Source organism: Ranitomeya variabilis, chromosome 6 (genome assembly GCF_051348905.1).
Source record: "Ranitomeya variabilis isolate aRanVar5 chromosome 6, aRanVar5.hap1, whole genome shotgun sequence".
NCBI lineage: Eukaryota > Metazoa > Chordata > Amphibia > Anura > Dendrobatidae > Ranitomeya > Ranitomeya variabilis.
Window position 1 is genome coordinate 52,061,825 of NC_135237.1, and position 16,238 is coordinate 52,078,062.

At 43.2% G+C, this 16,238-nt stretch overlaps 1 protein-coding gene across 1 annotated transcript in view; it reads left to right on the forward strand.

Moving 5' to 3' along the window:
- SVIL (supervillin) overlaps nt 1-16,238 on the forward strand; it is a 227,816-nt gene that overhangs the window by 53,723 nt on the left and 157,855 nt on the right. The window lies entirely within an intron of this gene.

Genomic DNA, 16,238 nt, shown 5'->3' on the forward strand with positions numbered 1-16,238 from the left:
TTTTTCTTGCTAAGTTCTAGTCCAGCTTGCTATCATGAAACTGCCTGGCTAGCTGGAAGCTCTGGGGGTGCAGAGTGGCACCACCGCACCGTGAGTCGGTGCGGGGGTATTTTTTGCACACTCTGTGTGGTTTTGTAGTTTTTTGTGTTGACCGCAAAGATCCCTTTTCTATCCTCAATCTGTTTAGTTAGACTGGCCTCCCTTTGCTAAAGCCTATTTCATCCTGTGTTTGTGATTTCCTCTTAACTCAGTCAATACTTGTGGGGGGCTGCTTTTACCTTTGGGGAAATTTCTCTGAGGCAAGTGAGGCTTTGTTTCCTTTCTTTAGGGGTAGTTAGCTCTTAGGCTGTGAAGAGGCGTCTAGGCAGAGTCAGGCACGCTCCACGGCTATTTCTAGTTGTGTTGATAGTGTTGATAGGAGTAGGGTTTGCGGTCAGCAGAGTTCCCATTTCCCCAGAGCTTGTCCCGATTCCGTGTTTAACTATCAGGTCATTCCTGGTGCACCTAACCACCAGGTCCATAACACCTTTCACTTTGAGGCAGCATTATCTTTTGTACTTTTTAGGCGTAATGGCTGTTCTTTATTCCTGTTGCCGATTATTTGCGCATTATAGCGCGTTACCCACAAGTTTATTGCACTGATTGTTTTGTGTTTCCTATGGTGTTTACTTTGTGATAATTGAGGATTGACTGACTATAGTGGCGATGTTGGTGCTCGCTTGTAATGAGTTTTGAAAACACAAGTGAGCAAATTTGCAGAATAGATGTTACAACCCTTTTTAGGGAACGTTCACATGAGGTGAATAAACATTGCATGAACCAACCGGATAATCCAGTGTTACAGTAGGCGTATTGTATGAGATTTTATCAAATCTCCATTTTTTTTTTTCCTGTGTAGAAGTACTTTAAGGCCATGTTCACAAGATACAATTGCACTGCCTTTGTTTTGCACTGATTTTCTGACACCATGGTAATATCGCTGCATTTTTCAGTTTTTGAAAATTACGTCAAAATCTTCAGCTTGATGGCATCCTGTGCACATGGCCGCCTTCTCCCTCTGACATGTTTGGACTGGAGCATCATTATGCTGTGATATTTGGAGCTGGATCATAGGCCCCAAATGAGCAGAACTTGTTAGTTTGTAGTGACGCGCATACGTGCTCGGATAAGGTGTTATCTGTACATGCTCAGTTGTTAACCGAGTGTCTTCGGCGTGCTCGAAAAAATTATGTTCGCTCGTCATCACTATTCGTTTGTGAAGTACTTTGACAGTGTAGAAAATGTTGCAGACTTTTGGCTTGGGTTGTAAAAACATAATTGAAAAAAAACTGCACAGACTGCATCAAACACTGCCTGTGTAATTAATAAAAAAAAAAAAAAGTGTTCCCACTATATGAAGTGATAACTAGGAATAGAGCAGGATGTAAGCTGGCCACACTCAAAATGGCTGCCGAATGTTCATTTAGCGGACTCTCTCTCCCGACTTCCTCACACATGTGCGCTCATCTTGTGTGGTTTCCACTGGGAAAAAAGAAAAAGCCACTGCCAGACTCGCCTGTCAGTGGTTTATTACCCCTGAAAACTAAAAAATGTCAGGTGTTGACATTCCACTGGGACCGATCATTTGTTGGGCCAAAGTCTGTAGGCCGCCATATACTTCAGTCATCTGGTCCCTTTTAAATCAGTGGGGGCTTTACATGGTCCCATTCAAGGACTCATTCATAAAAAACCCTGATTGTGCCAGTCTCTAATATTGTGCCGGTGCTATACCTTTTTGCCTGTATGAATCTATGATGAAAATAAATGGCTGCACATTCTAATTCTAATGTATAATGGAGGATCAAATGTATCGCTGCACAGACGTTCCCACGGTTCAGTAATTTGCGAGGTTGACTAGCTCTGATATAGTGGAAGGCTGAGCCATACTGCAAGGTTTCTCATCACCTTCGCAGGGGATCGATGATGGTGTACTGCTGACACGATGCAGAACTATTACTAAAGCTTCCCCTTATCCTTTACATCCAAGATCCTCTGCGCCTTATTGTGAGAGTTTGTATTGCAGCTTTTCAGAGCGGGTTCATTTAAAAAAAAAAAAAAATCATATGTACCCGAAAAATTGGGCACTATGAATTAGATTGTGTATGCAAAATAATACCTGGCTGGTGGATGCTTTAGGTTTACAAGATTCGCCCAAGTTTTTGGTTGTTTTTTTAAAGGGTTTTTCCCATCTTAAGAAGCGCTCCTCCCATCAAAGTTTTTATCCTCTTGGTATGTTTTAATTATCATCATACTATACAGCACTGTGTACTTACAATTGCTCATTTTGCCTTTCTACCCAGTAAATTCTTCTCATTTCTCTGCTCTTTGTAGAGACAGGAAGTCTCTTGTCCCAGCATTTATCATCCCCCTCAACTCCTGACTCTGCTGCTCCCTCTGCCAGGGACTTTCCCTGTGACTCCTACAGGGAAAATTGATCTCCTGTTTCTACATAGAGCTTAGTAAGATTCAACTAGTCAGTTCTTAATCATTTGATTTCATAGACCTAATGGTGATGTACAATAACAAATTGTATTGTGGTACCATGTTAGCCAGAAAAATCTGTGTATTCACATCGATAGACCTAATGGAAAAGAGAAGAATTAGCTGGGTAGAAAGACTAAATGAGCAATTGCAATATATGAAGAGGATAAAAACTTTGAAGGGAGGAGGAGTGCTTCTTTAATTGATGGCATATCACTAGAATTGCTGAGGGTGGAAAGTCAGACCCCTTGTGATCTTGAGAATAAGGTGGCCACAGTGCCATGTCATCTTCAGTTTTTTTTTCTTTCTCTCTACAAGGGTTTTCTTGGCTGTCAACTCTTTAAGTGAGAGCTACATATCTGTGCGGGGAACCTGAGTGCATCGCTGTGCAGAGCCGCCACCTCTCTCATTCCTTCATGATCGATGGGGATCCCAGAGGTCGGACCCTCTGCGATTATTTAGTGATTGTATATACGAGTAGTGACCTCATTTACGGAGTTGGGAATAACCCTTTTAAATTGACTTTCTTGTTTCGTATCTGGGTCTTGTTCTACACGGTGCTATGTATCTTAAATTTTTATTCATTCATTCTTTTTTTTTTTTTTTTTGTACTACTAATTTTCTGTACCCATTTATGTTGCCGCTTCCTTATTCTCATGAACTTTTGATCTTGCTAACTTGGCATGGAAAATGAATGAAACAAATTGTGTTTTTGAGAAGGATACGATAACACGCGCAGAGGGATCAGATCCATGAAATGCTCAATGAATTATTCGGGGCATATTTTGCACAGCTGTTTCAGAGGTCTGTTATATGGAGACTGCACAGTTCCCCTCCTCCCTTTCCGCTCTTTGGCTACTTGCAGCGATGATTTAGTGACACTCACTGAAAGGATTACTATATATTCTAGGACCATAAACCATGCATAATTACAAGTTGCAGTAACCAAGTCCATGGGCTCAAGGTAGAAATGTTTTGGTGTAATTTATAACCCGTTCCTAGGGACATTAATCCTAAAGTCTCATGTCCATTTACCGTGTAGTTAAACACTATTTCGGGTGTCAATTTATTTTCTTATTTACAGGAGGAATAATGGAGGATTGTCTCAAAGTAAACAGAGTTATCGCAGGTTAGAATACAAGGGGAGGGTTTATGAATACCGGGGGAAACTTATCTTGCTAAATGCGCCAAAAAGTTGTCTTTGATGACTTGCACCATATTAACGTTTTGGACACTTTTTAAACCTGGACTTATTGAAGGACATGACTTATTGGGGAAAGGTGAGCGATCTTGCTTTACTACATTGTGCAGCAAAATTTTGGCTCAAATTGTGGGCTCAAAGCATTTAAAATTTGGCACAATTTAATACTGTACAGTCTAAGTTTGCACGGTCAAAAAATTCAACATTATTGATAAATCTGCAGTGTCTTAAATGATCACTATAAAATTTGATTTCTTTTGATTTACTAAATGAGAAATCTGTATATTATATTATATTAAAGATGCGCCTTTTCTGGGGTGGCAGAGAGCTGATGTTTTAGTCTGGGAGGGGTCAATATCCATGGCCCCTTCCTAGGCTATTAATATCAGCCCGCAGTTGTCTGCCTAGCTTTTGCTGGTTAGATTTTATAGGGGCACCCTATGTCAATTTTTTTCTTGGATGCCCCTTTTAACTAGCCAGTAAAGGCTAAGCAAACAGCTGTAAGCTATTAATAGCCTGGGAACCTATATGGCTATTGGCTCCTTTCCAGAATATTAACATCAGACGTCAGCTTTCCTTCTGATGGTTATTAATCCCTTTTCCCCCAAGGGTGGTTTGCACGTTAATGACCGGGCCAATTTTTACAATTCTGACCACTGCCCCTTTATGATGTTATAACTCTGGAACGCTTCAACGGATCCCAGTGATTCTCACATGTTTTCTCATGACATATTGTACTTCATGATAGTGGTAAAATTTTTGATATTACTTGCGTTTATTTGTGAAAAAAACGGAAATTTGGAGAAAATTGAAAATTTTCCAACTTTGAATTTTCATGCCTTTAAATCAGAGATATGTCACACAAAATACTTAATAAGTAACATTTCCCACATGTCTACTTTACATCAGCACAATTTTGGAACCAACATTTTTGTTAGGAAGTTTTTAAGGCTTAAAAGTTGTCCAGCGATTTCTCATTTTTACAACACCTTTTTTTTTTTCCAGGGACCACATCACATTTGAAGTCACTTTGAGGGGTCTATATGATAGAAAATACACAAGTGACACCATTCTAAAAACTGCACCCCTCAAGGTGCTCAAAACCACATTCAAGAAGCTTATTAACCCTTCAGGTGTCTCACAGGAATTTTTGGAATGTTTAAAAAAAAAATTTAACTTTTTTTCACAAAAATATTACTTCAGATCCAATTTGTTTTATTTTACCAAGGGTAACAGGAGAAAATGGACCCCAAAAGTTGTTGTACAATTTGTGCTGAGTATGCGGATACCCCATATGTGGGGAGGACCACTGTTTGGGCGCATAGCAGAAGGGAAAGAGCGCCGTTTGACTTTTCAACGCAGAATTGGCTGGAATTGAGAGAGGATGCCATGTCACTTTTGGAGAACCCCTGATGTGCCTAAACAGTGGAAACCCCCCACAAGTGACCCCATTTTGGAAACTAGACCACCTAAGGAACTTACCGTATATACCCGAGTATAAGCCTAGACCCCTAATTTTGCCACAAAAAAATGGGAAAACTTAAGGACTCGAGTATAAGCCTACGGTGGAAAATGCAGCAGCTACCGGTAAATGTCAAAAATACAAATAGATACCAATAAAAGTAAAATTAATTGAGACATCAGTAGGTTAAGTGTTTTTGAATATCCATATTGAATCAGGAGCCCCATATAATGCTCCATAAAGTTTGATGGGCCCCATAAGATGCTCCATATTAAAATTTGCCCCATATAATGCTGCACAAATGCGGATTATGGCCACATAAGATGCTCCATAAAGATATTTGCCCCATATAAAGCTGCACAAACATTGATTATGCCCCATAAGATGCTCCATGTAGACATTTGCCCCATATAAAGCTGCCCCATATGCTGTTGCTACGCTAAAAAAAAAATAAAAAAAAATCACCTACTCACTTCTCGTCTCTCAGGCCCCCGGCACTTGCTATACTCACCTGCTCCCCGTTTCACCACTGCCGGTCGCCGCTGCGACTTCCCCATCCTCTGCACTGACTGTTGAGGCAGAGGGCGGCGCACACACTATAAACGTCATCGCACCCTCTGACCTGAGCGTCAGTGCAGAGGACAAGGAAGACGCAGCGGCGGTGGAACGGGGAGCAGGTGAATAACGTGCACTGCGTTATACTCACCTGCTCCGGGCGCGGTCCCTGGTGCGCCGGCAGCTTCTTCCTGTAGTGAGCGGTCACATGGTACTGCTCATTACAGTAATGAATATGTGGCTCCACCCCTATGGGAGTGGAGTCGGGTCCAGATTCATTACTGTAATGAGCGGTACCATGTGACCTCTCACTACAGGAAGAAGCTGCTGGCGAACCAGGGACCTGCAGGGACCGCACCAGGAGCAGGTGAGTACTATTACACAGCTGCTGCCCTGGGTATGACTCTAGTATAAGCCGAGAGGGGCAATTTTAGCCTAAAAAAATGGGCTGAAATTCTCGGTTTATACTCGAGTATATACGGTATTTAGATGTGTGGTGTGCACTTTGAACCCCCAAGTGTTTCACTAAAGTTTATAACGCAGAGCCGCAACCCTAACCCTAACTTTAGCCCCAACCCTAAGGCTACTTTCACACTAGTCCATCGGTACGGGCCGTCGCAAACTGTTGGCACGACGTACCATCGGACAGTGTGTTAATGTAGCACAACGTGGGCAGCGGATGCAGTTTTACAACGCATCCGCTGCCCATTGTGAGTTCCGGGGAGGAGGGGGCGGAGTTTCGGCCGCGCATGCGCGGTTGAAAATGGCAGACTCGACGTACAAAAAAAGTTACATGGAACGTTTTTTGTGCTGACGGTCCGCCAAAACACGACGCATCCGTTGCATGACAGATGCGACGTGTGGCAATCCGTCGCAATGCATCGCTAATAAAAGTCTATGGAGAAAAAACGCATCCTGCGGGCAACTTTGCAGGATGCGTTTTTTCTCCAAAACGACGCATTGCAACGTGCGTCGAACGACACTAGTGTGAAAGTAGCCTAACCCTAATGGGAAAATGGAAATAAATAAATTTTTTATTTTAGTATTTTTCCCTAACTAAGGGGGTGATAAAGGGGGGTTTGAGTTACTATTTATAGCGGGTTTTTATATTTGGCAGCTGTCACACACTGAAAGACTTTTTATTGCAAAAAATTGTTTTTGCATCACCACATTTTGAGCTATAATTTTTCCATATTCTGTTCCACGGAGATACAGTACAGACCAAAAGTTTGGACACACCTTCTAATTTAAAGATTTTTCTGTATTTTCATGACTATGAAAATTGTACATTCACACTGAAGGCATCAAAACTATGAATTACCACATGTGGAATTATATACTTAACAAAAAAGTGTGAAACAACTGAAAATGTCTTATATTCTAGGTTCTTCAAAGTAGCCACCTTTTGCTTTGATGACTGCTTTGCACACTTTTGGCATTCTCTTGATGAGCTTCAAGAGGTAGTCACCGGGAACGGTTTTCACTTCACAGGTGTGCCCTGTCAGGTTTAATAAGTGGGATTTCTTGCCTTATAAATGGGGTTGGGACCAACAGTTGTTGTGCAGAAGTCTGGTGAATACACAGCTGATAGTCCTACTGAATAGACCGTTAGCTGCTTTTTTTTCTTGCCATAATACAAATTCTAATTAAAGAAAAACGAGTGGCCATCATTACATTAAGAAATGAAGGCCAGACAGTCCGAAAAATTGGGCAAACTTTGAAAGTGTTCCCAAGTGCAGTGGCAAAAACCATCAAGCGCTACAAAGAAACTGGCTCACATGAGGACCGCCCCAGGAAAGGAAGACCAAGAGTCACCTCTGCTTCTGAGGATAAGTTTATCCGAGTCACCAGCCTCAGAAATCACAGGTTAACAGCTGCTCAGATTAGAGACCAGGTCAATGCCACACAGACTTTTAGCAGCAGACACATCTCTACAACAACTGTTAAGAGGAGACTTTGTGCAGCAGGCCTTCATGGTAAAATACCTGCTAGGAAACCACTGCTAAGGACAGGCAACAAGCAGAAGAGACTTGTTTGGGCTAAAGAACACAAGGAATGGACATTAGACCAGTGGAAATCTGTGCTTTGGTCTGATGAGTCCAAATTTGAGATCTTTGGTTCCAAGCACTGTATCTTTGTGCGATGCAGAAAAGGTGAACGGATGGAGTCTACATGCCTGGTTCCCACATGGAGGAGGACGTGTGATGGTGTGGGGGTGCTTTGCTGGTGACAGTGTTGGGGATTTATTCAAAATTGAAGGCATACTGAACCAGCATGGCTACCACAGCATCTTGCAGCGGCATGCTATTCCATCCGGTTTGTGTTTAGTTGGACCATCATTTATTTTCAACAGGACAATGACCCCAAACACACCGCCAGGCTGTGTAACGGCTATTTGACCAAGAAGGAGAGTGATGGGGTGCTACACCAGATGACCTGGCCTCCACAGTCACCAGACCTGAACCCAATCGAGATGGTTTGGGGTGAGCTGGACCGCAGAGTGAAGGCAAAAGGGCCAACAAGTGCTAAGCATCTCTGGGAACTTTCAAGATTGTTGGAAGACCATTCCCGGTGACTACCTCTTGAAGCTCATCAAGAGAATGCCAAGAGTGTGCAAAGCAGTCATCAAAGCAAAAGGTGGATACTTTGAAGAACTTAGAATATAAGACATAATTTCAGTTTCACACTTTTTTGTAAAGTATATAATTCCACATGTGTTAATTCATAGTTTTGATGCCTTCAGTGTGAATGTACAATTTTCATAGTCATGAAAATACAGAAAAATCTTTAAATGAGAAGGTGTGTCCAATTTTTAAATGTTTTGGCGCTTTTATACAATAAAAACTATTTTATATAAAAAAAATAGTTTTTGCATTGCTTTAGTCTGAGAGCTATAACTTTTTATTTTTTCGCTGATACCACTTTATGGCGATTCTTTTTTGTGGGACAAGATGACGTTTTCAGCGGTAACATGTTTATATTTGTCTTTTTGACCGCGTGTTATTCCGCTTTTTGTTCAACGGTATGATCAAGCATTGTTTTTTGTTTTTTTTTAACGGTGTTCACTGAAGTGGTTAACTTGTGATAGTTTGATAGGTCGGGTCGTTACGGACGCGGCGATACTAAATATGTACTTTCATTGTTTTTTTGTTTTTTTATTTACATAAAGAAATGTCTTTATTGTTACAATATTTTTTTTTCTCTTTATTTAGGAATTTTTAAAAAATATTTTTCAAGATAATTTTTTTAAAAAACTTATTTACTTTGTCCCAGGGTGGGACATCACTGTATAGTGTCAGATCGCTGATCTGACACTTTGCAGAGCACTGTGTCAGATCACCCATCTGACAGGCAGTGCAGGAGGCTTGCCGGCGTCTCCTCCCAGTGGGCACGGACAAGCCACCTCCCTGCAGGACCCGGAAGGACCCCGTGGCCATCTTGGATCCGGGGGCCTGCAGGGAGGAGAACGGATGAGACCCTCGAAACAACGCAATCACATCTCGTTGTTCTGAGGGACTCAGTTAATCACACAGGGAGCCCCCTCCCTGCGCGATGCTTCCCTATGCCACCAGAACGCAGCGATCTTGTTTGATAGCAGTGTTCTGGGGATTAACGTGCCGGAAGTGGTCCGTGACCGCTCCTGGCACATAGTGCCGGATGTCAGCTGTGATCAGGGCCGGACTGGCCATCGGGCTTTTCTGGCATATGCCAGAAGGGCCGGTGCCAGGAGTGGGCCGCTATCCAGGGCCGACAAGTCCTGGCCTCCCTCCCCCCCCAGCCCAGGGCCGACTCGCCATACCCCCCCATTTGCCTGCCCAACCCCACATTCAACTATACCGGCGTCTATGCATTCAACCTTACCGGCGTTAATGATGTAGATGGGAGGCCCCGAACCGGACCGCGATGCCCATCGGACCCGGACCGCAGCGGGACCGCCCCTAGGTAAGTATAATATAACCTCTTTTTTTCATCTTTCAGGTAACATGGGGGCTTATCTACAGCATTCCAGAATGCTGTAGAAAAGCCCGATGCTGGTGGGCTTAGCTCACCTTCAATTTTGGGGGTGACAGGTTCCCTTTTAAAAGCTGTAATGTTTTATTCATTTTTAATTTAAAAAAAGAAAAAATAATTGCTGTTCTGCCCAAATGACTCCTAAGTGCGATATGACTGTGACCTGTAAATACACCTTAGCACATAGCAATGATTTACATGTACCTGGATACCAAGACTTTCTCTGCTCAGTCACCTGTAGACACTTCTGACTAATAATATTTAAACTGAGCATTGACCCCAGAAATAAAAGTAAACGCTTCCTCTCAGTGCAATGAAAATGTTGACTTTCTAATTGGGCTCAGTAGCCACAGGCAGTAAATATGGGAACAGCTGATTTGATCCCAGCAGTTTGCAGAGCTATTTATGGTCGATTAGCCCAGAGCATGTGCTCCTCTCTCCGAGCCATAAATGGTTGCTCGTCTGTTAGGTTACCGCACTGCATTTGGCTGTGAGTGTTCGGAGCTTGTAGCAATTCACTAATTTCACGAGGGCAAACCCAGGCATGGATAAAGACGACGTTGGTAAATTCAGCCTTTTTCTGCTATGTGAAGCTGAAATCATCTTTCCAAAGTTTTTCTGCAGCCAACTCAGAATTTTCCGAGGGAGCGCTGGGATTGTCATCTGGTCACATGTCTGGTGCGAGTGCGTTTTAGCTGCCGTCTGAAATTACTCCTGTTAGAACCTTCTTGGCAACAGTCGAAGAAAATGTCTGCTTATTAATAATCTCTCATTATCACGCTTCGTCTCACATCTGGGAGTGACCTCATTTCTTTTTCTTTTTTTCTACTTTTTTATTGTACTTAACTTTTTAAGGTTTTGCTTTTGGCTTTTTTTTTCTTTTTTGCTTGAAACTTTTATATATTTTTTTTTCCTTTACTCTGAAAGTGGATGACTGGTTCTAGGAATTAATCAAGCGAGTCTGTTTTGTGACGTGTAAGTATGACCCTTAAGTTTCTGTTTCCTATTGTCTTGTTAAATATTGCTTGGAAAAGAGATTAATTGTAATGTGTCTGCTTGGTGTTTTTTGTTTTTTTGTTTATATATAGTCCTTGGTCTCAACTGCGTATTAATAGCAGCCATATTGTCAGACTTGAAGGTCTTCATGTGGAATTTGTTTAGCATATGTTGCTGTATTATAGAGCTAAACTTCGAAGTTTCGAGTTTTGTTATTGCTCTTTTGTTTTTGTTACTTTAGTGTAGTAAATTGTATAAGTCTATTGCATATTGTTTAATATATCCTTTGCCATTTCTTTTACCTTTCATGTTGTCATATTTAATACTCCAGCAAAGCTACAATCCACAACACGATAGAAATCGTGCAATGATGTGTTGGGGTACTGACCTCTTCTTCTTTATTTATTTTCTTCTTCTTCTAATTTACGGTTGTTGCTTTCTGGTGTTTTGTGTGGAACTGTTCTCATATATGATGCATTTCTATGCACTATATTTTTATTTCCTCCTTTTAAATGGCATTTAGCTGACACTAAGTGACTATTATATTCCCATACCAGTTTTGAGGCCCAGATGAAGACCACCGTGGAAAGGCTTAAATTCCTTATAGTTCTGTTCTGATTAGCTTGCCTTTGTTTGGATTATCAACAACTTTTCGCATATTTTTTTTTTTTTCTGGGGCATGACTATGTAGTGGGATCACTGTCAACTGATAATGCTGTAATGCTTCACCCCCCCTCATCTTTCCACACTTCTTAAACCAGGGGTTTCCAACATATAGATCAGTAGCCACATGTGGCTCGCGGCTCTGACTGCTCCTGATCTAACAAACAGGTATGAAGAGCACATCTTAAAATGGTGAATTGTGTGAATAGCCCTGCACAGAAGAGCAGATCTGGATGCACATATACTGGTTTTAGGCCGGGCGCACACTGTCAATAATTGGCAGCGCTTTGGACGCAGCACATGCCCTCTGCGTCCAAAGCGCTGCTGGCTTTTGAGCGTCGGTGATTCCGCATGTGTTCACTGAACAGTGAAAAATAACCGCGTCCAATACATTGTACTGGTGAAATTTTAAATTGAAATACTGCAGTCTGGGAAGATGCGCCGCTTGTCAGTCTCTGCGGGTGATCCGTGGGCGTCGGTGCACACATAATGGGCATTAGATTTCTTGAAATCCCATCCACTATGTTGTAACATCTGGATGTTGTGTCCAACCCACAGCGTTTACTGACCGTGGGAACGTACCCTTAGGGGTTTAGAGATAATTTAAGTATTTTACGCTGGAGAGAAGATAATACTACCTGTCAGGGTAGCTACTTGAATCTGTATGTGACATTGTTGGGCGTGCTTGATGTGAGAATACTGAATGGGGGTACTGTGGGAACCCCTGGATCTTGGTAGCTTGCTTTGGCTTGATTTCTGTGGCAAAGCTTTGGTTATCATTATACCCGTAATGGGGGCTTTGGTTGCCACTAGTGAGGGGAATGGGATCTGGATATCCCATGGGATCTGGATATGGCTCACAACCCTCTCTCAGACCTCTCTGAAGGTCACAAAGGTTGAGGACCACTGCCTTAAACAATTCAAGTGCTCCTCGGCAGGCAAAATTTTTAAAGGGAATCTTACCCCAAAAATTGTATATGAGCTAAGGCCACTGGCATCAGGGGCTTATCTACGGCATTCTGTAATGCTGTGGATAAGCCCCCGATGTATCCTGAAAGATGAGAAAAACAGGTTATATTATACTCACCCAGGGGCGGTCCCACTGCGGTCCGGGTCCGATGGGCATCGCGGTCCGGGTCCGGCGCCTCCCATCTTCATACAATAACGTCCTCTACTTGTCTTCCTGCCGCGGCTCCAGTGTGCTTTGTCTGCCCTGTTGAGGGCAGAGCAAAGTACTGCAGTGCGCAGGTGCTGGGCCTCTGAAATTTCCCTGCGCACTGCAGTAATTTGCTCTGCCCTCAACAGGGCCGACAAAGTACACCTGTGCCGGAGCCGCGGCAGGAAGACAAGAAGAAAACATCATCGTAAGAAGATGGGAGGACCCGGACCGTGACTCCCATCGGACCGGACCACAGCGAGACCGCCCCTGAGTGAGTATAATATAACCTATTTATCTTACCTTTCAGGTTACATCCGGGGGCTTATCTACAGCATTACAGAATGCTGTAGATAAGCCCCTGATGCCAGTGGCCGTATATCGTATACGATTTTGTGGGGTGACAGATTCCCCTTAACTTGGGCAACATTTAGAAATTTTTGATCACCTATGTGAAGTTTGTCCTCTGAATGGGGTAGTAAATAACATCAGTGTAAAAGTAGTGGACAACCTCTTTTGAGTAATATCAGAGATGAGTAGCCTTCGGCATGATGGCTGTAAATTGACCACCTACTTTCCTGTTGACCAGCCATGTGACAATTTTGTACCAACATAGGGGAGAAGTTGACCAGCCATGTGACAATTTTGTACCAACATAGGGGAGAATCCTGAGATTGTCTTATATATATATATATATATATATATATATATATCTATATCTATCTCCTGCAGTACAAACCGAGCATCAGTATGGGGAAGAAAGGTGATTTGAGTGCCTTTGAACGTGGCATGGTTGTTGGTGCCAGAAGGGCTGGTCTGAATATTTCAGAAACTGCTGATCTACTGGGATTTTCACGCACAACCATCTCTAGGGTTTACAGAGAATGGTCCGAAAAAGAAAAAAAATCCAGTGAACGGCAGTTCTGTGGGCGGAAATGCCTTGTTGATGCCAGAGGTCAGAGGAGAATGGGCAGACTGGTTCGAGCTGATAGAAAGGCAACAGTGACTCAAATCGCCACCCGTTACAACCAAGGTAGGCCTAAGAGCATCTCTGAACGCACAGTGCGTCGAACTTTGAGGCAGATGGGCTACAGCAGCAGAAGACCACACCGGGTACCACTCCTTTCAGCTAAGAACAGGAAACTGAGGCTACAATTTGTACAAGCTCATCGAAATTGGACAGTAGAAGATTGGAAAAACGTTGCTTGGTCTGATGAGTCTCGATTTCTGCTGCGACATTCGGATGGTAGGGTCAGAATTTGGCGTAAACAACATGAAAGCATGGATCCATCCTGCCTTGTATGGAGCATCTTTGGGATGTGCAGCCGACAAATCTGCGGCAACTGTGTGATGCCATCATGTCAATATGGACCAAAATCTCTGAGGAATGCTTCCAGCACCTTGTTGAATCTATGCCACGAAGAATTGAGGCAGTTCTGAAGGCAAAAGGGGGTCCAACCCGTTACTAGCATGGTGTACCTAATAAAGTGGCCGGTGAGTGTATATATATATGTGTGTATGTGTGTGTGTGTATATATATATATATTTATAGGGAAAGTAACAAACTAGTCACATGTTGTGAATGTAGAACACTTGTGACTAACCAGATAACACTATACTGTGTGCACAATTAGGCAATTTGGATTTTGTTTGATTTTATTATTGAACTACAGCTCTGTCGAGCAATCCAAAAGATTAATAAACCTGAAACTGTGGATAATTTAGGAAGTAAAAGTGAGGTTTTGTCTGTCAGGAGAATATCTGTGTGCAGACTTATTAATATGCAGAATTACTTTATCACTAAATCAAAAGTATAAATTTTCCTATCTCAATTGTGTATTTTCATCTGTTAGTGAGAATAATAACCAAACAACTCAATGTACAAAAATATATATTTCAAACATTTCAGAAAAAATGACCAAAAAGTGACCAATATAGCCGCCCTTTTCGATATCCGTCATAAGCGCCAACCATAGTCTGTCAGTTTCTAAGGCCATGTTCACACTTTGCGGTTTTTACCGCGGAACCGCGGCGATTTTGATGCTGCGGGTCCGCAGCAGTTTCCATAGCGTTTCCATTTACATGTAAATCCTATGGAAACCGCAAACCGCTGTGCACATGCTGCGGGAAAAACCGCGCAGAAACTCAGCGGTTTAAAACCCGCAGCATGTCACTACTTTGTGCAGAATCGCTGCAATTCTGCACCCATAGGAATGCATTGAACCGCTTACTTCCCGCATGGGGCTGTGCCCACGTTGCGGGAAGTAAGCAGTTAATGTGCGGGTGGTACCCGGGGTGGAGGAGAGGAGACTCTCCTCCAGGCCCGGGGAACCATATTTGGGGTAAAAGAATAAAAATAAAAAATCATGTTATACTCACCTCTCAGCGCTGCACGCGGCCGGCCGGTCAGAGTTGCTGTGCGAACAGGACCTGCGGTGACGTCGCGGTCACATGACCGTGATGACGCCCGGGTCACATGACCGTGACGTCACGAAGGTCCTTCTTGGCACAGCATCTTTGGAACCGGAGCGCCGCGTGCAGCGCCGAGGAGATCCGGACATCGGAGGGTGAGTATAACCAATTTTTATTATTTTTAACATTACTATTGATGCTACATATTGCTGCATATGCAGCATCAATAGTATAGGAGTAATCCCGCAGCGGAAATCGCAAAACAAACCGCGATAAATCTGCAGGGATAACCGCAGCGGTTTTGCCCTGCAGATTTATCAATTCCGCTGCGGGAGAACCCGCAGAGGGATGCCGCAAAGTGTGCACATAGTCTTAAGGTACCGTCACATTAAGCGACGCTGCAGCGATATCGACAACGATGCCGAGGTCCCCGGGTAACCAGGGTAAACATCGGGTTGCTAAGCGCAGGGCCGCGCTTAGTAACCCGATGTTTACCCTGGTTACCAGTGTAAAATGTAAAAAAAAACAAACCGTACATACTCACCTTCGCGTCCCCCGGCATCCGCTTCCTGCACTGACTGAGCGCCGGCCGTAACAGCAGAGCGGTGACGTCACCGCTGTGCTTTCACTTTACGGCCGGCGCTCAGTCAGTGTTGGAAGCCGACGCCGGGGGATGCGAAGGTGAGTATGTACGGTTTGTTTTTTTTACATTTTACACTGGTAACCAGGGTAAACATCGGGTTACTAAGCGCGGCCCTGCGCTTAGTAACCCTGGTTACCAGTGTAAAACATCGCTGGCATCGTTGCTTTTGGTGTCAAACACGACGATACACGCCGGTCTGACGACCAAATAAAGTTCTGAACTTTGTTCAACGACCAGCGATATCACAGCAGGATCCTGATCGCTGCTGCGTGTCAAACTAAACGATATCGCTATCCAGGACGCTGCAACGTCACGGATCGCTAGCGATATCGTTTAGTGTGAAGGTACCTTTAGTCTGTAGATGATCACCTTTTTGAGCAGCACCAACTACTTCTTCCCAGACACTGTTTAGAGAGGTGACTGTTTTCTTTCGCCGAAATCTCCCGTTTAAGAAAGTCCCACAAGTTCTCATTAGGGTTTATGTCCCTCAACATGTTTTAATAGTTGTGCACAGTGTGTGATAACTTGTAGCAGTAATAGAGACTTTACTTTGACTATATGTAGCAAATTTTCTTTTACCTTCTATAACTTTAGGTCCAAGTTGAATTTAAATTTACCA